The following is a 22,608-nucleotide window of genomic DNA, read 5'->3' as shown; positions in this document are numbered from 1 at the left end:
TGTAGTTATCAGTTTTCCAGGTTTTACAATAAAATGAGTTTCTCGATAGCTGTAAATATCGATACTTATTATATTGTCTATATCGATGTTTATTAGCTACGGATTTAGGAATTACTCATCACTAGTAGAATAGATATTATGTACTTGTACTGACTTGTCTTGTCTGACTTGGTGACTTGTCTTTTCCTGTGTTGAAGCGTGTTGTCTATTGTCATTTTTGTCAACGGTTTATCATATTATTTTGATTTTCTTGTGTATCTTGAAGTTATGCTATGTCAATGGCAAAGCGTAAGTATAATAAGTTTAGGTAGAGTCAAAACTCAATGGTCATAATATCATGAATTCAACGAATTCTTGGACAATGGAGAACGTAAGTTAATGTTTTTTATGTTCAATCTAATTTTTATTTTGTGTTATTAAAACATAATATACTAGATTAAATAATAATAAGCACTATGACTAAAATATTTACAACTCAAAAATCAAATTTTTTTCAATAAAAAAAAAAACAATAAAAAATCTCCTTTAGTCGTCGAAGTGGCATGGATGGCAATGCTTATCTTTTGACCGAAGGAATAGCCAGCCTTCTGGTCACGTGTAGAATCGATTAGCTTACGTGCAATCGACCCCAAACGGCTCAAAACAGTAGTATCCAACTAGATTCGATTGAGGTCCTCTACCGCAGAAGAGGCCGCACCAGCGCATGCAGCAATACTTAGAAGATGAGATGGCGCAAGGTTGTCTACACATGTAACATCCCACACCAAAAGCCTACCCATCTTCCAAGGAGCTTCTACTGTATTAATAAAAATAATGTGACTCTCTCTTGACTCCTGACCACCAGTAGCTTGTATTTATCCCGTTACTGGTGGGCTACTGCTTTTTATATTTTTAAATGATTTTTTTTCTAATTAAATATTTAAACATTTAATTAACAAGTATGATAAATAAATAAATGAGAATAATGTGACTTAATATAATTCTAATAGGTATCAGATATACTGTGGCTACTGACTAAAATGGTCAGTGAGAATAGTTAATGATAAATAAGTTACATTGTCCAAATTTTGGAATGCCAATTCTTCTTTGTGATTTTATTCTGGTTCATTACTTACTTAATTTATGAATTGGTGTAAAATGCTTTGTTACTTCTAAACTATTCTCTGGAAATATGACAAATATCTATTAAAAACTGCATCATTTGTTTTCTAGTTCTAAAAATGTAAGCTTACTTAGGAACGGTCAGCAGAAAGCAACTTACTTTTATTCTATGTAGTAATAACTTCTTTGTGTGGTTATAATCTAAACTAAATAATGAGAGGTACACTTAAACATTCATCAGGATTAAATACAATTACAAACTACCATACTCAGAGATGTTTAATGATCACTTAAACTATTACTTAGTAACAATTTTGTTCTTAAAACAATTGCTAAGGACTGCTTAAGTAACCATTAAATGACACTGAGTACTGCAGTTAGACTTTAAAATAAATGTATCTCTATAAATATAAATGTGTCTGATAGTTGTTGACTTATAACCATAATACAGACAGTACACTTGGTATGAGTTTACTTAATGTTTAAAGTAATTGAAACAAGAGTGTGTTTGGTGCTCTGATTGGCTGTCTAAAATAAACCAACCAATCAGTGCCAAATGTGCTTTCTTTTTGTAACATAAAGCTAACTCATACTAAGGGTACAGACTACCTATAAAGTTGTTTTATGTTGTGTAAGGATAAGGATATTTAATTAATTGGTATAATGATTATGATTTCCAGATTTGCAAAAGGAAAATGACCTGCAGCGGCTTCCTGTTGTTGATTTGGGAGGTTGGGTGAAAGTCTTAAAGATACTTTGTATTAGGTATGTACAATTCTCTATTTAATGATTTACAAAACATCATTCTATGGTCAATATGACCTGTTCTGTCTGCTGCTAATTTTGGTTAAACAGCTTTAATACCTAAATTGTCATTGGATTCAAGGCAAGGAAGAATCCTTGGATGAATAGACCCATTCAAAAAGTAATTAATTTGTACATAATAATCAAATTATCCTACTTAACTATCTCAATTATAATAAAATCTAAATGGTTAAATTCTTGATATTTGCATTCATTTGATAATTATAGATTTATATAACTAATTTTATTTCCATCTTACAATTTCAGTTTAAAATGACTCCATGGGCGTGTTCAGCTACTCGATAGGAAACGGATATGCTCATCAACGTTCTGGAGGAGCATAAAGCCTTGCGCTTGCCTAGCCTTCGCGGGCGGTTGAGGAGCGTACACCGCAAGCTCCAAGCGAAGCGACTTTGGGAGGAACTGTGCGACCTGTGATCTCCTAAATGCCATGGGCGGTTACACAAAAAGTCAAGTGTCACGCAGTGGCAAAAAGTAGGTCCTTTATTTACTATTATTTATTATTTATTGAAAACTAGCTGATTCGGCGAACTTCGTTCCAACATATTTTATTTCTCTAGTCGCGACTGAGGCAATATGATCCAATTAGTAAAATCAATTAAGCTCGATCACTGCCTGCGCTCTTTTTCAGTTTCCCTTTTTGGAAGATTGTTAATGTGATTTGCATTTCGCGTACGCCAACCGATATTTGAACGCCTTACTGGTGGCATTTTCTTATTAACACAACAATTACCTTCAAACTTTTATCAAAACCCACAAATACACTTTTTGTGTTAGAAAAAATCTTTCTTTCTAAATCATTGCGTAAAAAATTGTTTTGTGTTATCGCACTGTCTGTCAAACTTTTTTTAATTTCTTGTTTGCTAATGAAGAACATGCTGAACGAAGGTTGCTTCCAACTGGTGACGACAGCCTAAATAATAATTGACAGTTACAATTGTCCCAAAATCGGAGGTAATTGTGTGAAAAGCATATTAGTTTTTTTAACCTTTATCAATGTAGAGAAAATATGTCTTTTCTATATTTTTTTTATACAAACAGTCTGACAATAAGGAAGACATTAAAAAAAGTCATCCAATTTGGTGCAGTCGTTCAGAAGTTATGCGCGTACCTACATACATTTTGGCGATTCATTTTTATTTATATAACTAGATAGACAAAAAGCGACAGACCTAACAGATTTTTTAACCCTTACAGGTATGGTTTGTCAGAAAGCATCTTGCTACAAAAGCCACTGCTGACACCCAGAGGCCGGCTAGTCATTGACCGGAAGTGGCTACCGAGTACATCCCCACTCTCCCCTTGGCAGTTAAAAGTTTTAAACATAATGGGAGATGGGTTTGGGCTCCGTCAGATGGAGGCCAGAGTTCCGCCTTTCCCTGTGAGTACCTAATAATAATGTTATATAATGTTGGGCATGTCATAGTCCTGGTGAATCCATAAGACATATAATTTCTGGTTGTGGTCGTTTGGCTAATGGTGAATATTTGCATAGACATAATCAGGTGGCCAAGATTATCCACCAGTAACTTGCTTTGCACTATCGACTTGTTGAGTTTAAGGTTCCGTGCTACAAGTATGTGTCTGATCCAGATCTTGAAAACGGCCATATCACGTTGTACTGGGATCGATCTATCATCACCGACAGGACTATTGTAGCCAATATACCTGGTATAGTGGTGATTGACCGACAAGCACGCCGCACGATTTTAAAATATAGACTAGTAACATATTGTACAATTGTATGTTACATTTTTAAGATATGAATAGATATATTTTTAGGGAACAGAGAGTAAAGTTCCCTAAGAAAAGGAGGATCCTCCGACCAGGCGAGGTGATCATGCCTGGCGGGCTTTCTGCCCAACAGTTGTTCGTTGGGATTTTCTATCCGTGTTAATTCGCATGCAAACTTAATATGTGCGATGCAGGATATTTGTGACGTCATCCATTGATTTGCTCGTCGATAGTCTATATGCGACTTCTGTCATCTATCACTTGTCAATGTGTCGCCACATCACTCCCCCCCAAGACCGGAGGTCGATCCTGTTGAGACGGCTGTCGATGCTTGAGATGAGCGGTGCCAGAGCCAGTATAGAATGTCCCTAGTTCCAGTGAGTCGGAACTGTGCCGCTAAATGCCCAGTGAGTCGGGTGAGCGGTGCAGGGTGATACTCCAGTGAGTCAGAGTAGTGAAGCTCGCAGTGTCCCACGGTGAGTCGGGGAATTGATGCTGCGAGGGTAGGTGCGTAGTGGCTGGCGTCTGCGTTGACGGGAGGAAGACGTCCTCAGACCGTGTGCAGAGTGCTGTGCCTAGACGCTGATGAGGCCGTAGGGAAGAACCAGGCTGCATATCTTCGATGTAGCATGTGGTGGTCCCAGATGAGGCCGAGGATGCTGGTTGGCTGCGACTTGATTACCGCTCAGCGGAGAAGTGATGGGTGAGGGAGGTGGCGATAAGGATGACGGTGCTGATCTGCTCCGTGAAGGTTGGTTTCAATCACGTCGGGGTCACCACTTTAGGGAACAGCGAGTAAAGTTCCCTAAGAAAAGGAGGATCCTCCGACCAGGCGAGGTGATCATGCCTGGCGGGCTTTCTGCCCAACAGTTGTTCGTTGGGATTTTCTATCCGTGTTAATTCGCATGCAAACTTAATATGTGCGATGCAGGATATTTGTGACGTCATCCATTGATTTGCTCGTCGATAGTCTATATGCGACTTCTGTCATCTATCACTTGTCAATGTGTCGCCACATATTGATAATAATATTATATTATAGGATTTTTAAATGTCAAAACCCTAAACAACAGTGAAGTGTGCAGTCTCCAAAAATATTTTTTTCAAAATGGAGGTGGTGATGTTGTCTCAGTGGACAAAGGACTTACTCCGCTCTCCTTGGCTAATAAGGACTGGAGAGAACCTATAATACTAAGCACTAAGGATCGCAAGAATGTATGGCAAAGTAAGGAGTTGCACGGACGCTACTATCGAGCCCTACATGGGCCAGATACAGATTTCTTAGCGTCCGGATCCTGGCTACGTTTTGGTAACTTATTTGTTTTATCTGTGTAATTATGGACGAAGTTATGTTGACGAACAACTATCGAAGGTATATTATAAAGGATAGAACGGCTGACATTTGTCGGGCATGTCATCGCCCCGGAGAATCCATTCGACATATAATTTCGGGTTTTTCTCACTTAGCTTACGGAGAGTACTTGCATAGACACACTCTTGTAGCCAGGATTATTCATCAACAACTTGCTTTAAAATACAAACTTGTTGAATCTGAAGTAAGTACCGTATTATAAGTATCTGCCTGACCCAGTTCTTGAAAATGGAGATGTCACACTGTATTGGGATCGAACTATCATCACAGACAGGACAAACTGTGCTGTTGCTGTTGCTAACAAACCTGACATTGTGGTGATAGATCGACCAAGCCGTCGCACAATGATAATTGATATAACAATCCCACATGACGAGAATCTTGTGAAAGCTGAAAAAGATAAAGCCAGTAAATATCTTGATTAGCTCATGAGGTTGTCGACATGTGGGATGTAGATTCAGCCATCATTGTGCCGATAGTCGTATCTGCCAATGGCCTCATAACCAAAAGCCTCGACCAACACGTAAGTAGGCTAACGTTAGACGGTTGGATCAAGAGCCTGATGCAGAAGGCAGTACTTCTGGAGACGGCGCGTATTGTCTCTCTTGAGCCCTGACCACCGGTAGCTTAGATTTATCCCGTTACTGGTGGGCTATTGCTTTTTATATTTTTAAATGTTTTTTTTTTAAATTTAATAATTAAAAATGTAATAAACAAGTATTATAAATAAATAATTTATATTATATTATGTTAGATTACGGAGTATTTCTTAATGAACAACACAGTATTTATATCTAAAAAGAACCTTTTATTATAATAAAGATATACATAGCAAGAATGACACAGTTACAATGACAATCAAAAACAGTCATGCCACCTAGTTAAATTTTCAGGAACAAATATTAAAACTAAACTTGTGTTACTCAACATATTATATTATATTATAATAAACACCTCTGCCTACCTCTTCGAGGATAAAAGGCGTGGCGTTGTGTGTTGTGTGTGTATTATATTATCTATATACTATAATCTGTAGAAGGGTCAATTCTGTACATTGAAAATATTGAAAAATAATAGCAGGTGGTGTTGCTGGATCGATACCAAACCCAAATATGTGATTAATTTTTTTGTCTGTCTGTCTGTCTGTATGTTCAGGCATCACGTAAAAACTAACCGTTCGATTTCGATAAAACTTGGTATAATTATACCTTATTATCTTGGGCATAAAATAGGATACATTTTATCCTGAAAAAATACGTAAAAAATCTAAATTTTTCAGTTTTATACTTGAGAACGCGAGCTCAACAGCAGTAGGTAGAGGGATCTCCTTAATTATTGTGGGCCTAGCCATATTTGGGTCCATTAGATATTTATAAGATGAAAGATGTCACTGTCAGAGTTACTCAAAATTGAGAAATAAAACCTCCACGCGAAACCGACATCCGCGCGGACGGAATCGCGGGCGGAATCTAGTTGATAATGTAGGTACTTATTATTTTATCGTTTTTTTCAGCCTCGCATCGCATTCTTCACGTCGTCGTCCTAGGAGAATGCGGTTTGCTACTTACTGGCTCTGACGTCAAACGTAGACTGTCTGAGTAGGTACGAGGACAGGCGTGAAGAAAGGGAAACCATAAGACATAGGTATCTTGTCAGAAATAAGGGCTACCATGGAAGAAATGTGTGGGATATCTCTATCCAAATCCTACATTATTTGGCACAATTATCAAACAAAAAGCTTTTTTATGCTTTGCCTAGTTATCGCCCACATGTCATTAGCGAATTTGTAAAAATCGAAACCCAATAGGCAGTAAGGTATAAGTGCTTGGCGACATGTTAATTTGGCTCCATTGGACTTATAAGTAAGAGCTTATTTATACAAAAGTATTGTTTCAAATGGTTATTGCATAATATATATCATCATAAAACCAAGTCTCGCACCTCAATTTTCCTACCGTAAAAGAAAGTGAGATCCATGTAATAACAAGTCGGTTATTTTATTTAGTCCCTATTTAAGGGACCTTCTTGCTTAAGTTATTATGTAAATTATTATCATCTTATTTTACGTTTTAAATAAAATAGATCGATTTTGCCATATCACGTAATCATGCAATAGACCATCGTAATTCGTAATGATGAAATAGACTAAACAATATACATAATACAAGAAATATCAACAAAAGTAATAGTGTTTTCATGTGATGGTCAAGTGTATTTTATTTTTAAAACGTAAAATTAATGTAAAGTAGAAAAACTAATGAGGTGCGAGACTTCAACATTTTTTACCATATGTTTTTGATGGCATCTCACTTATTTTTGTAGATTAAATTATTCCATTAAGGTGAATGTTCCGAGCTCTTCATGGCTCGTTTCCCGATAGATGGCGCTGAATTGAACATTTTCAGTTTTATGTTGTTTTGAGTGTCATTTGAACAATATTAAGTAACAGAAATAGAAATGCGAAAATCAGGCATCCCACTTTATCGGAATAAGTCAAATTATCGCCTCAAAACCCATCCGATTTGCCATAAAAGCGAAATATTAAAATCCAACTCTGTTTACAGTCATTTATACACACATAGACATAGCGCCTACTTTAAAATCAACCTTTCTTCAAAATTAACCACTAGATGGCGTGCATTTAAAAGTTAATAGGCTGGTACCTGTAGAAATTATGTCTTGGGGATTAGGAACTAAAGAACACCATCTGATGCTATTATGTTCTAAAAATAAAAGGTATAAGTAGTGTTATATTTAGGTACTAAATAGCATAAAACAAAGTCGTTTTCTCTGTCCCTATATCCATATGTATGCTTTCTACACTAAGGATTTTGATGCTGTTTCTTTTAATCGATAGAGTGATTCAAGAGGAAGGTTTATATGTATAATACATGTATATTATAGTAGGGAAACTGATAATTTTGCACCCGTGCGAAAACGGGGCGGGTCACTAGTTTGGGAATAAAATGAATGTCAAGAATGCAATGTAAGACAGTTTTATTTTATTATCTTATACATTATTTAATAGAATGTATATACTAACCTGCAATTATTACAAGTATTTATGTGACATGAATGCTTGATACGTGACTGATTATTAAAAAATAATCTCATTCAAAATAATAATTCAAAACTATAATTCATAAACAAGGCAACCAGAATAATAGATTGCAATCAAAGCGGAAAAATGTTTGAGAATATCTAAGCATCCATAATCACTATACTACATAAGGAAATAAAAAAGCAACAACTTTCCTTTTTGTTTTTCAGAAACCTTAAAATAGGTCAATGTATTCATATCACATTATGAACATTATGTTCATTACGACGAGTACACCATTTCAGTTTTCTGACATCAAAAAAAACATTACTGTAAACATTGATAATGTAGATTCTAAACGCACTACTATAATAGTACAATAAAAAACATTTGTCGTGTTGTTTTCACTCATCCTTCTTCATTATTGCCTGGAAACTACCGCTACACAGCTGCTGCGAAAGAAAATTACTATAATTAGTATATTTTGTGTTTAACTTTTGATGTGGATGAAAACAATATCCCACAAGAAAAAAATATAATATAGATTGAAATCAATGGAAATCATAAAATAAAATAAAAAAAATTGTGTACCTTTCATACCTAGGTATACATTTCGCATTTTTTGAACATGTCTCAAAACTATTTCTGGCAGAATACATTCTTAAAAAAGTGTATTAACTTTGGCATCATATTGCTGATAAAGTCATTATATTATCTCGACAAACTTCTATAACAGTCAAAGGTTCATTGACTGAAATAAAACATATGAAGTAGCATTTATCCATGTTACTGACACGCATATGTCCTTGAACCTGAAATAGATTTAATATTATAGTAAGAAGATGCTAAAATAAATTATAAAGTGGACATGCAATAGAATTTACTTGATAGTAATATTCATGCTTTTTATTCATAACTAGAACATTATTATCCAATGATAGAGCAAAATTGAAAGGAAATCGTTTTTCTTGGTATGGTCATGTGAAGAAGAGGGATGAAACGCATATTACTAAAAGAGTTCTAAGTTTACATGTAGATGGCTCAACAACTGATGACTATACGTACTTGAAAACTAAAGTTTGTTTACAATGAAGCTGGCCACAACTTGAGTTATAATTTACAGGTTTACTATCTTGTCGTCCACATGTATCCAACTGAATGCGCTTTTCACTCGTTTTGACGATTTACGGGCGCCTAAATATTCGTGGCGTTGATACGCCAGCTTTCTCGTAGGACCCCGACATAGTAGGTACCTAGATGTAAACGGAATCCGAAATACACAAAAACTAATTATATACAAGACAATATTATGTTACTTTTATAAACTCAGTACCTATTCGCATAAAATTGAAACGAAATTATAACAAAACCAGATCAAATCGCTTGTAATTGCAGCAAAATGTAGTCTCATGTCATGAAAATTATTGCAAAGTAAATATCCATACCATAGATAAAACAAAATTTATTAAATACGTTCCGAAATTCAGAAAAATTATAGCAATAAAATTTTACTTACCCAAATTATGATATAACATCAATTGAAAAATCGCTGCAGAACAACCATAATAAAATCATAAAATCGTATTACATAATTATACTCTATTTACTATAACATTAGAAATTTAAAGATACTTGTTTTACCGTCCGTTCAACTGATTTTGAGTGTATCGGAACGCGCGGGATTCATGTAGCAGACGCAATATAATGTGACAAATAATACTAATGTTTGTCCGTCCAAAGTTATTTGTATTTCTAATCTGAGAAAACAATATAATATCGATCGGTGATTTCTAATATGAGGATTTTAGTTTGTAATAGCCAGCTAAACTCACGGGCTGACTTGCTAATATTTATTAGTTGGTAGGTATTTTTATTTTGAAATAAAATTACTTACTTATAAACAACATATACTACAATACTTTGCAATAATCATATTAAATTGGAAAGAAATACATACAAGAAATATTACTTCGAATCAATGAATTTTCATTGATCAAAAACATACAAGAAATTCCGCGCGTAAAGCCTAGCGTAATGCTACGCAAACTCTTCGAAATGTATTTTATTTCAAGTCAACCATCTGATGGTACTAAATAAGTTTGGCAACGTGTCAAAGGTCATGTTCGACGGAACGGCAACATCGTATTTTGTCTACGAACGAATTTAAATTTTTTTATTGTTGCCAGTGACAAAAATAATAACTATCGCTAACATTTTTTTCACACACGACCACAATGTTTTATATTTTCGTTTACGATAGTTAGTTTTAAATTATTGTAATGTTTTTTAATGAAAAACATTGTTATAAAATTAGTAATGATTCTTCAAATTTACATTATCGGGTGCACGCCATCTAGCGTTTAATATTATAACCTATTGCACTAACACTAGTAAAAGAAATGCCAAATTTTTCACGGTTATCAAGACTGTTTTTCTCCATATATAATGCGAATTATTTACCAAAAAGTTATATGCAGATTCTTGACCGTACAAAAGTGATAAAGTGATTAGTTTTGTGCAAAAAGTGTCTATGTACGGAGAGTATACCGTGAACGAAAAATGTATGAAAAGGCGATCGGAACATTCACCTTAAACATTAAAATGTAACTGCACGAATAACTTTGTGATTACATATTTACCTATATGGGTTTTTTTATCATCATCTTGTAATAAATTATTATAGGCTATATAAAATATTATAGGCTATTATTTAATACTTTAAAGAAAGAAAGAAGAAATTACAAAGAAATTAATTAATACTTTATTTTTAATTTTTACCTTTATTAATAATGTCGGCAACTAATGATGGTAATTGCTCCCCAATAAACCAGATGAAATCGTATTTATCGTCATTTATAGTCCTCCCGGTAGCTTGAGGTGATAGAGATGTTGGGTGTTTCAAATATGTATTTCTCCAAAACTTTAAACCGGGGTTACTTTGATCAATTTTGAACTTTGAAGGTCCATAAAATGTTAAGGACCTTCAAATTTAAATGTAAATTTGTGGATGTAAAAAAATACAAATAGTCTAATAATCAGTATCTTTAGTACTCTCGATTCTTGTAATAATAAGTGAAAAAATGTGGCGTGATTCTGAGAAAAAAAAAAACTGTCCGATCAAAGTTATACGTAGGATGGGGTTACTTTGATACCCCGTTTTTTATTGCATAACGACAAAGTAACCCCAATTATAATTCCAATAAATTAAAAAAAAATCTAAATCTACCAACAGGAAAAATAAATATTCACATTTTTGTCTTATGGGGTACCTTTAATTAAATAAAAGTCATCAAACTTAACATTTCTTTATTAAACATGTTGGTGACACAATTCTAGCTTAAAATCAGGCCTTATTTGTTATTTCCATTAAAACTAAACAAGAACTTAGAAATAATAAGTCTTCATACAATCAACAAAGTAGAAACCTATAAAATAATTAATGGTTAATCTTCCTTCCACTATTTGACTGAGGGCTTCTTCTATTCGCGCTTGTGAATAATTTTTGTATTCACGCGACCCAAGTTTCTTTTGATATACTTACTCGCGGCATCTTCCTGGATGATAAAAAATTGATTCATTTAGCAAAACAGCAATAAAAGTTTGTACAATTTATTTATTTATTTGTTTATGTAATATGGATTCAAATAATTTTGGTAAAGATGAGAGTATCGCTATGGGTCTATATTGACTTAGGTGACGTTTCATCCGCAAAATATTTCATCTGCGGATGAAACGTCACCCTTTGAAAATTGTAAGGCGTCGAATCATCCGCAAGTTTGGATGAGTCGTCGCATAGTTAATATTGATGTGGTCATTTCGGCCAAATAGACAAACAAATATTTGTGTATAGGATCATTGTCTGTTCTTTGGTTTCGCCGGTTTCGCTAGCAGCTATGTGTAATAATATCGTGGTTAAATCGAACAAAAATACTTCTATGTATAAGAATCGTTTTTTATCTAAATAAATTACAGGTAGTTACTGTTTTACTGTGAAAACTGAGTGTTGTTATAAATATGTTATAAATATATATACATTCAAATATATTTTTATTAAGAATTATACATTTATGGAGAAAATATTTATTAATAACGAAAAATCCATTAACTTAATCTCAGCATTAAGGTACAAAATAAACTTATATTTATGACCAAAAAATCAAACATTTCGAAATTTTGTAAACTATGCGTATCACTAATACGATAATTTATCTATACAAAGTCCGAGGCTAATTTCATTATCAATGAACTCTCACAAACTGCTATTATTTGTTTTTTTCTTTAGTATGCTTTCTTCTGTTCTCTTTGATTTTTCCACAGATTCAAATGATATTTGGCATCTTTTTTAAGAGTTTTTAATAAAACGGCTATGTTAGGTTTGCTCTTTATTGTCCTATTCAGTCTCGAGTTCCACCATTCTATAGCGTTATTAGTTTTGTGCCGGATATTATAAAAACACCATTTATCAGACAAAATGGATTTCTTCTCATCTTTATTTCTCATTTCTTATCATCCTTTTGCATACACTCACTCAAAATATAAAGCCAACCACCTGAAACTTCAGTATTTGGGAGATATGCCAACGCCATACGTCTCACGTGAGCCCTAGACATGTTTGATTTTTTTGTTATTCCAATCAGTTTCGCTTTTTGTTGGACAGCTTTTTTAAAATGAATAATACACCCTCGAGTAGTTATTTTATCAAATACAGCTTGAGATGTCTGTCATCGCACTGGTTTTAAAATCAGTAGTAATTGTCTCGGGATCAAATTCGGGAATTTGACTTTTTATGAGTTGTAAGAATATATCATAACTTGATTGCTTTTTATTTGGCAATAAGGCATATACTGCTGGTATTATATTTGTATGTGTAATAGTACTGCCCACGCCAACATGTAACGTATACAACTGCTTGAAGGGAGGGACAACGGCTATAAAAGATGAGTGTGGAACCCAATACAAAAAATACACTTGTACGATATGACTATATACAGAAAGCACAGTTAATAGAAATCTCTATTCCTAGACAGCACGTTTCGCCGAAAACTTTGTTGTTAGAAAACATTGTTTGTAGACATCTCTGTTCATAGGAAGCACTGTTGACAGAAATCTCTGTTCATAGAAAGCACTTCTTGCCGTAAACTTTTTCATAGAAACCACTGTTTCCAGGTACCTTGGTTCACAGAAAACGCCTTTGGAGAAAAAACTATTAATATTTATTATATTACTAAATCTCACTTTACTGCCTCTGTGCCTCTCTATCCATAACAAAAAACACGTTTATTTCATACAAAAATGCCATTTTAATCAAAAATGAAGCAAAACGAAAGCAATATATGAAATTGAAAGCAAAACAAACTCTTTAGCTTTATAATAGAAACAAAAAAGTACTCGATATAACTTAAAAAATATTGTTTATACAGTAAACTTAAATATTATTAATTTATCAGGTGCAAAATATGAGCTAATCCACCTAAAAAGGCTAATAAGTCCATCTCACTATTTTGAGACAAGTGCTTTTGCATTCTGTTTTCGTATTGAATTTGTGGAGATCGACGACGCTTTGGCATGGGCTCTGACGCCCTGATGCGCTCAATTTCACATTCTGTGTATTTTACCTCTTTTGAAAATTCTTTTATAGTTAAACACATTCCATTTCTTACGGTTAAGAAGTGTAGTCCAGCGTTGATGCCAAGATTCCAAGACGTTTTGTGTCTTGGGAATGTCATATGTGCGATCAAACACTGACCACATAGCAGGTGGGAATAGTGGCTTTCTTTTTATTGTTAATTTTGTACTATTGGCATTATTTCTTAAATACATCCCAGAGACATAATATTTATCGAACCACTTCGCTACTCCTGCGGCTTCCTCTGGTAATACTTTATCTTTAACAAGTTGACAATCTTCAGGTATCTCGTTGGGATCTAGGAATACCAATGCCTAATTTTATGCGCAAATAAAAAATCATTCCCATACTTCTTTGCTAAACCCTCGACCTGTACATGCCGCCAAATGCTCTGCGTAAGATGGAATAAACATAGTCTTTGTATACATTCTGGAAATTGCTGTTTAACGGCATTGATAGCAACTATTTCAAAATCAGTTAAAATGTTCTCAGGAGACAAATTAGTCTGAAATGTATTAGCGCCATATCTTTTTAATAATTCTAATAAAATTGTATAACATGTTTCTGTAACACTAAAGGTAGAAATTTATTTGTGCCATTTTCTGTTCCTATTGAACCATGTATAGTATATATTTGACAGAATAGCGCTGGACATGTAGAAAACGTGCCATCCATTACCCAACATTTTGCATTAATAAGTAGTTTGAAATTATTTTTTGTGCAAAATACGACTTCACTCTCATTTTGGTTAATATATTGGCCGATTAAAAATTGCTCTTCTCCAATTTTTGAAAGATAGTCCGGTATGTCGAAATTAATTGTATTAGGGATTTTCGGTTGTCCTTTATTCCTAATGCGGTGCACAATCATTCGTGCTGCTGCTTTATTAGGCAAGTGGACAGCACTCGTACTTGGAACATCCTGGAGGCAGCGGTTAACGATTTGTGACGGAGAATCCATGGATTTTTTTGCTATATTTCTTATTTTTGCTTTATATTCCATTTGTATTCGCTTTTCTGGCTCTGGCAAATGTCTATGTGCGTTGTTTAGATTGATGATCGAATGTTCATTACCGATAATTAATGTTTTAACAGTAGTACCACAACCTTTAGCACTACTCCGCGCACATCTCAGTAAGTGATTATAGCGATTTTTTTCGCTATAATCAGTGATTGATCAGACTGAAAAGATATCAAAACTCTAATTATACACATTCAAAGATAATATTTTTAGAGCGTGTTTGATTAACTTGGTTGCTTTAAAAACCTGAACAATAAATTAATTTTTAGTTACCGGGGTCTTGAAGTGGAAATATTGAACTTGTTTTTGCACTAAGTAGAGTTAATTTTCTTTACCTAAAATTAAAATGAGTTACGTTACTTTTCACCTGAAAAAAAGCAGATTTTTGCTGAGAAATATTGAATTATATTACTAGTTTTTCATTCATAAATAAATAAATATTTTTTTAAATAAAAATGCATAATATTTGAAAATTTAAATATGTATTCATAAAATGACATGTATGAACATATTATTACAAACTATTATTACTAATACTATTTTAATAAAATTGAGATCGTGGACTACTTATTGCTTAGCTAAAACTATGCTTAATAACTATCATAACTTTCTTAAAATCACAGCAATAAGTGAAAAGATGTTTATTATAACAAATAAAATTAAAAATTGTTAGTATGTTTATAATTTTAGGCTCAACAACTATAATACCAATGAATCAATGATGTTTTTATAAAACTCTAAGACAGTCTTTGCTTTCAGTTCTATGCTAATAGTGTTACTTACCTACCTTATAATATTAATAGTAACAGTTTTAAGTTTGCAAATCACAATTTTAATTATTGGTCTGTTCATATCAGTGAATAGTTAGCTTAAAATTAAATTTAAACGTTGTTTAAAACTGAGTACTAAATCTAAATTTATCTAGTTTAAAAATAACAAAAATCGGTTAGGCTGTGGAATGAACTTCCTGCCGAGGTTTTCCCGAATAAATGGAGGTTCTTTAATAAAGGAGTAAAAAGGTTTCTACAGGTTGACAATACAAACTTTTATAGGCTATGGTAACTGTTTGCGATCAGGCGGGCCGTAGGTTTATTGGCAAATACGTAAGCCCGCCTGAGTAATCCAAAAAAATCACAAAACATTCTTATAAAAACTATCATAGTATGACTTTGGAATCACATTTTTGTCTATGAGTTCTTTAATATCTTTTTTTTGCTTTCGACAAACTAAGTTTTTCTGTGTACGCTCTATTCAAATTTATAGCGATATATATTATCAGATGTGGGTTCTGCTGTACGCCTAGTCATTCTCTTGTTCACCCAGCATTTTTTAACTCAGTCTCTGCAAAAGATGTTTTGTAATAAAAGACTTTTGGGTGATCCTTTTCAACTTTTGGAACTTTTATATCGTGCCACCTAATTTGATTGTTGCCTTCATCTAAATTAAAATTCGTGCCCCAGGATTCTTGCAACAGCTTTAAATCATAAAATCGGTCGTGTGTCATTTCATGCACTTTGTATGCTGGTCCAGATTTTTTGGCAGTCCGAATTAGCGTAACATACTTGTTGAAGCATCGTCCTTGCTCAAACGCGTCCACGAGAAGTAGGGGCAACAGTGACGTAGTAGTGCAACTCGGGTTAGAATAACAATAATCTCTGTATTGATTAATCAATCATAGGCCACATAATGGAGTTTATCTAAAATTTCATCACACCATCTCGTGTAAAGAATTCGTAGTAAATGCTTATATAATTCAGCTTTACATGGCGGTAGGCTTGATGAGTCAAAATTACGAATTTTTTTTTCAAAATTATCTTCTGATATTTTGGACCGTTAAGTGTTTGAACCGGTGGAACCGAACTTCATTGACGTTCCAAGAATCACGAGCACTGTAAATATGACAAATCAACTTTTCTAAGGTCTTAAATGACTCATTCAATAATTCCTCATCATCAGTTATAATGTTTTGACAGGCTGTCTGATACTGGTTCTGATTGCTCTAATAGTTTAAAAGGTCAAAGTTTACCTTTCCTGAAAAAAGCTGGTGTGTAGTCGCATCCAGTGAGAGCATGGAAGCACGGTAGAGCTTTGGATACAGAATTCCCTAGAATTTCGTATATTTTCTAACATGTCCAATAATTTTTTACTTTTAGATCGGTTTGGCTGAAGGTTAATAATCGAATAACTGCTTGGCAAATTAAATTTGAGTTTTTACTTACTTAAATAACATACAAAAATTTCAGCAATACTAAAACATTTCGAAAAAAAATTTTGGCCCTTGGCATAGCTTAAACATCAATAAAAATGACTGACAATAATAGGTTCATGTTACAAAAGTTCAATAAAAATAATAATAACTAAAAATAACTTCTTAAAATAGATATTCTACCTGTACAGGTGTAAGTGAGAAAGATAGTTGGTAGATATATCTAAAAACTAGCCTACCAGAAATTCTCTCTCAAAAACTGTGCCAGCTCTTATAGGACTAAGTATATTCCAAATTTGAAGCTTCTATGTCTGTTAAAAGTGCCTTATACTTTTGATCAAGCCTCGGAACCGGTTTTGTGGTCCTACGATCGCACAATTTTCGTAAAAAAGGGGTCCAAAGTTTTTGCATCACGTATTAATATATGTATACACTACCGCTCAAAAGTATTTAGCCACCCTGTAAAATACGTCCTGTGAAAGTTTGAATAAATGAAATTGCTTAGTAATATTTTTGAGTATTTATTTACACTATTTTAGGCATAAAACATAATATTTTTCTTAAATTTTAGACTCATCTACATGTCCACCTTTGTTTTTAATTACGGCTTCACAAAGCTTCGGCATCCACGCTATTAGTTTCTCCAATGTTGTCTTGGTTATCTCCAGCCATTCCTCTAGCAACTTTCTCCATAGGTCTTCCTGAGATGTTGGACAACATTTCCGCACTTGTCTATCTAACTGATCCCACAAGAGCTCGATAGGATTGAGATCTGGAGACTGCGGAGGCCATGTGAAGAGTTTCAAGACATTTTGTTGTTCCTGTCCTTCTAAAAACTCTGCACAGAGTTTCGACGTGTGTTTAGGATCATTATCCTGCTGAAATACAAATCCTGGACCAATTAAACGGATTCCTGAAGGTACAGCACTATTTTCTAGTATGCTTTTGTAACCTTCTTTTTTTAAGATTCCCTGTATCCGCACAAGATCCCCAACGGCAGAGCCACGAAAACAGCCCCAGCCATCACAGACCCTCCGCCGTGTTTAACTGAAGCCACAAGCGTCGATCACCCTTTCATTAGACTGCTGGCATACGAAAACTCTTCGCTTGGAACCAAAAATATCGAATTTCGATTCATCCGTCCAGAGAACCTTCTCCCAAGCTGCTGCTGTCCAATTCTTGTGTTCTCTAGCCCAATGAAGTCTTTTCTTTTTATTATAGTCCAGTCAATTTAGTATTTCACCTCGGAATTCGAGAGACCCAGCTGTAATTTTGTATATACTTGTATATTGACCCCCTAAAACTTGTCTCAAAACCTACATATGGTAGGGTGTAAGCAACTATTAAATTTTAAGGTCCAAAGGTCCCAAAAAACTTTTTTTTGCGCTTTTTTGGAAATATCTCATTTCCTATGGGTTTTAATACCAATATTGTAGAATACAAAATTCTCTACAACTTTTGTGTAACTTTTTTTTGTACGGTGTTTTCGTTTTCGAGATAGAGAACGGAAAGCGCGCGGTCACTGCATCTCTTCAAAAAAATTTTTTTTCGTCTAACATATCCGTGATGGTTGTCTATGGATAGGACATAAAAAATACGTCATGGGTCCTAAAACCATTTATCGTCAAAATCAATCGTTTGAAAGATAGACGCTTCCAAAGTGGAAAATCAAGTGTGTTTTTTAAAAATGTCCGTGTCGCTTGCGCCGCACGGAAAATCACGGTGATGGCGGCCAGTGTCTGTCAGGCTGTAACTACATTGGTGACGCCCCAAAATAATATCGACATCAAGAATATTTTCTTTTTAATTTCGTAATTTTCTACAGATTCTATTCAATTGTTGCCCATTACACAAATGTCAATTTTTAAAAAAGCCATTAAAGTTTTAATTTATAGTCTGGAAATGGTTTAACAAGATAATTATTAATTTAAAACCGTTGCTTTTTTATTATTTCGATTCTATTAGCGCATCACTAGCCCACTTAAAATTCCGGGTTCGGTGCAGTGTGACAGGGTTGTAAAAGCACCTCATTTGATTAAGTACCGCATTTAGATTTCATTTTTATGTATCAAAATGATGAGCCTGAGTTTTAAAAGTTTTATTGTTGTAAACTATACATCCTGAAATATTATAAATATCAATTTTCATCAGTTCTATTTCTATATATTTAAAAATTGGACATCGAAAAGATAGAACGGAATATTACGGGCTTAGCGCCACGGGCATCAGCACCTAAACTCGGAATATTACGGTGACGGCAGGAAAAGGGTTTAATAAATGCTTTTACTTTGACTTTTTGTTTTTAGCCATTCTATTATATTCGCTACTAGCGACCCGCCCCAGCTTCGCACGTATGCAATTGTGATAAATTATGCGTGTATTATATTTGTATTAATTGATATACAAAGTATATTTATTTTATTTTATTCCTCTTTAATCACACTACCTATTTAAAAAAAACACATCAAAATCTGTCGCTTAGTTTTAAACATATACATACATACTGCATAGTTGTAGTGATATGCACATAAAACTGAAAGATGATTCAGGGTAAAGTAAAAAAAGAGAATGGTATTATTATATTCTACCATCAAAAACATTCTGTAATAAATCCAAGTCTCGCACCTCATCTGTTTTTCTACCGTAAAAAGTTTTGAGATATATGTAATAGGTACCAAGTCGGTTATTTTATTTAGTCCCTACTTAAGGGACCTTCTGTCTTAAGTTATTTTGTAAATTGTTATAATATCAAAATAATATTTATTTTATGTTTTAAATAAAATAGATAGTCTTTGTCATCGCACGTAATCATGCAATATACCATCATAATTCGTAATCATGCAATACAAGTACTTGTGTTTTCATGCGATGGCCAAGTCAATCTATGTTACTATTATGTTAACAACAACAGTTGTTATAACAACATTGACAACAATTGTTGTTGTTACAACAACAATAAATTATAGTCAATACTGTGACTGTCATACTTTTGAAGAAATCTCTTTAATATTTATAGAAATATATTCCTGGCTTTCCCAATAAATATATTAGTCTCTACCTACTAAGAATTCGGATATTTTAATATTAGGTATCTATCACTGGAAGATGTTTAATAGTTGTACTCTGCTGTTCATTCATGTGTGTATTATAATGTTTTCAGGGAACGAGAGTGTTGGTTGTCATTAAAAGAAGAGAAACATTCATCATGGATCTTCAAAAAAGTAAAAAATGTTTTCTCTTCAAAAGAAAGAGTTGCAATGAAGAAGCTTTGGGAGCAGTAATGATCTGAATGTCTCATGCTTAATTAAGTCTAATTCTATATAAACTTACTTTCGTAATAGGGCTTAGGTGTCACACACTACAGTGTTATTCCAAGAACCATGTTACTGCAATGACGAGGCTTCGGGAGCAAATAAGGAGTCGCGTTAATGCTAAGAATAACTTTAATTGATTGCTTTTTACAACTAACTTACGAGATTTATAAGGGCGAGTTGTTACATACACTATATTACTCTTGATATTATTATGTTGGTCTAATTGTCTTATGTACGTTGTTAAACACTTGCCCAAAAGCGATGTCTGCTCATTTTGCTTCATACCTTTATAATACGTATTTTATTATTTATCATATTTTTTAGAAGTCGTGATAACGTCAGTAGTCGCTGGCTTGTATCATCAGTAATTATAATAATATATTCCTATCATATATTTCATTATATGTTTCATTTATATATATTTTAGTAAATTAATGAAGACAAACTTTGATAGATTTATTTAGGAAGCTACTGAGTTTATGGCTGTCTAATGTTTTCTATTTACTTTTTTTTTTTGCAATTATTCTCCATAAATGTCCAGTGTTGGAAATTAAAAAGTATATTTCGTTTATTTCTATTTATATGGTGCTTTGCTCTTTAGGGTGCTCCATCGTACTAGTAAACACAAAAATAAGCTTCAATGTTTTTAAAAGGGCTACATCTAGGATGAATTATTCGTATGACGCATTTGTATTTCAAAAAATAAAAATATTTTGTTTTTTATTGATGTATTTATTCTTATGTTACCGACTTGTCCTCTGAATATAATATGATTCTTTGAGTATGTATATATGTATGTATGTATGTAGGGTAAACTGATTGTCATAGGACAATTAAGCAAATAAAATAGTTGATATTTATTTATCTTTTACTGTTGTACTAACTTTTGGTATACTTGGTTGAAAATCTTGTAAAAGTTTGTCTCTGAATTATTATTATTGCAATAGTGTTCTAGACTCTTTGGTAGTTCGTGGCATACAAAGTTTTCGGTGGCTATAGTCAGTTCTAAGGCAATATCTTGAATGTCCTTGTCTTATCAACTAGATAGCATTTGAGTCCATGGGAGATAAAATAAATTAACTAGATCTGAGATTTGTATCAAATCATTTGGTATCCGTAATTGGACTTCTGGATCAATTATAAGTGCTTGATGAGTAGAGAGCATTCTTTGCTAAAATCGATGTTTTAGATACTGGTGAACGACGTCTTCGTCAAAACTAAAAGATGAAGATGTGAATGCGTTGTACTACGTAAATTTTGGAAATCTTCAATTGGTCTTAGTTTTTGAAAGCTTTTAACTGCGTCAGTTTCGTGAATCCAACTATTTAATTGAATAGGCATGTTTCCTTCTAGTCAAATTCAATACTTTTTTAGAAACGTCAAATCGATATTTTCTATGAACTTTGTATAAAATACTCTATTATGATGTCATAAGTTTTTGACGTCAAATAGCAGACATTTCTAGAAATTTAGCTAGAAAAAATATTGTAAAAATTAAGTAGTTCATCAAATTTATGAATGAGAGTGTGATTATTTTTGAATATTTTATTGTATTGAAAAGTTATAATAATTTATTTTTGACCCAGTCATCATCCCTATTGAGAAAATAAAAACACGTTCTTGAGTTTGTAGTCCAAGATCCCAGAGCCGTAAGACACAACTTATTTTCTAAAACATAGGTATTGTTATTTTTTTTTATTTGTGACAAGCCCGCCGCAACCTCTCTTACCGCTGCCACACAGGAACATGATTCACTGTCTTGGATTCCGCAACGAAATAAATCAAATAATGTTATTATTAGAGGAGAAGAAAAAGAAAACGATAGTTTCCACTTGCCTCGGTGAATTTAATGCCTGCACACAATTAACCCTAAAGGCACAACGGGAGTAGCCCAGTCGCCAAGCACCACTGAAATTTGACTTAAAGCTATTTGGGTCCTAAGCGTGAGCTGTTTGTTAAACTTGCTTCCAATAACAGGTATGGCAAAAACGCCTAAATGCACGGAAGTTGTAAATTGAAAATGTTTGTGCAACTTACCATCTGCGCAGGTACCAGATGAGAAAGGTTCTTAACTTACATTTTTATGACTGATTTTTAAAAATGTTTTGTAGAATATTACTCTGAACTCGTATAAAAAAGTTAGCGCTCGTGCACACGATGCCGTCACCGTACCGTCGCCGCACCATTACATTGTATATACGAGTCGCGCGAAGCCCGCCGCCGCGACGACGCCGCGCCGCCGACGCGCGCTTGCGTTTCCCTCCCCGACTGTTGGATTCATTCCATTACCGGCCGCGTACGAATGTGCAGGCCGCAAGATCGCAGGTCGCCAGTGCTGCCCCCGTCAACGTCATCGTTATGTTCGAGAAG

General features: G+C 33.9%; 2 long non-coding RNA genes across 6 annotated transcripts; one reads left to right on the top strand and one right to left on the bottom strand.

Moving 5' to 3' along the window:
* Window positions 1-20,961, top strand: LOC126913023 (uncharacterized). 4 transcript variants are annotated; one of them, XR_007707630.1, is made up of 7 exons: window positions 1-370; window positions 1,782-1,866; window positions 2,173-2,400; window positions 3,124-3,307; window positions 6,546-6,676; window positions 17,620-17,843; window positions 20,085-20,961. It is a non-coding gene; the product is annotated as an uncharacterized LOC126913023 (long non-coding RNA). The 4 variants fall into 4 exon arrangements; XR_007707629.1 differs by lacking the exon at window positions 20,085-20,961 and having other exon boundaries at window positions 16-370; window positions 17,620-20,078; XR_007707628.1 differs by lacking the exon at window positions 17,620-17,843 and having other exon boundaries at window positions 19-370.
* Window positions 8,013-9,952, bottom strand: LOC126913022 (uncharacterized). 2 transcript variants are annotated; one of them, XR_007707625.1, is made up of 3 exons: window positions 9,138-9,952; window positions 8,664-8,884; window positions 8,013-8,524 (listed from the first exon to the last, which is right to left on the bottom strand). It is a non-coding gene; the product is annotated as an uncharacterized LOC126913022 (long non-coding RNA). The 2 variants fall into 2 exon arrangements; XR_007707626.1 differs by having other exon boundaries at window positions 8,673-8,884.
* Window positions 20,962-22,608: the final 1,647 nt, after the last annotated feature.

The sequence above is a fragment of the Spodoptera frugiperda genome, unplaced genomic scaffold, assembly GCF_023101765.2.
Source record: "Spodoptera frugiperda isolate SF20-4 unplaced genomic scaffold, AGI-APGP_CSIRO_Sfru_2.0 tig00001987_1, whole genome shotgun sequence".
NCBI classification, from domain to species: Eukaryota; Metazoa; Arthropoda; class Insecta; order Lepidoptera; family Noctuidae; genus Spodoptera; species Spodoptera frugiperda.
This window is presented reverse-complemented; position numbering and strand designations above follow the sequence as displayed.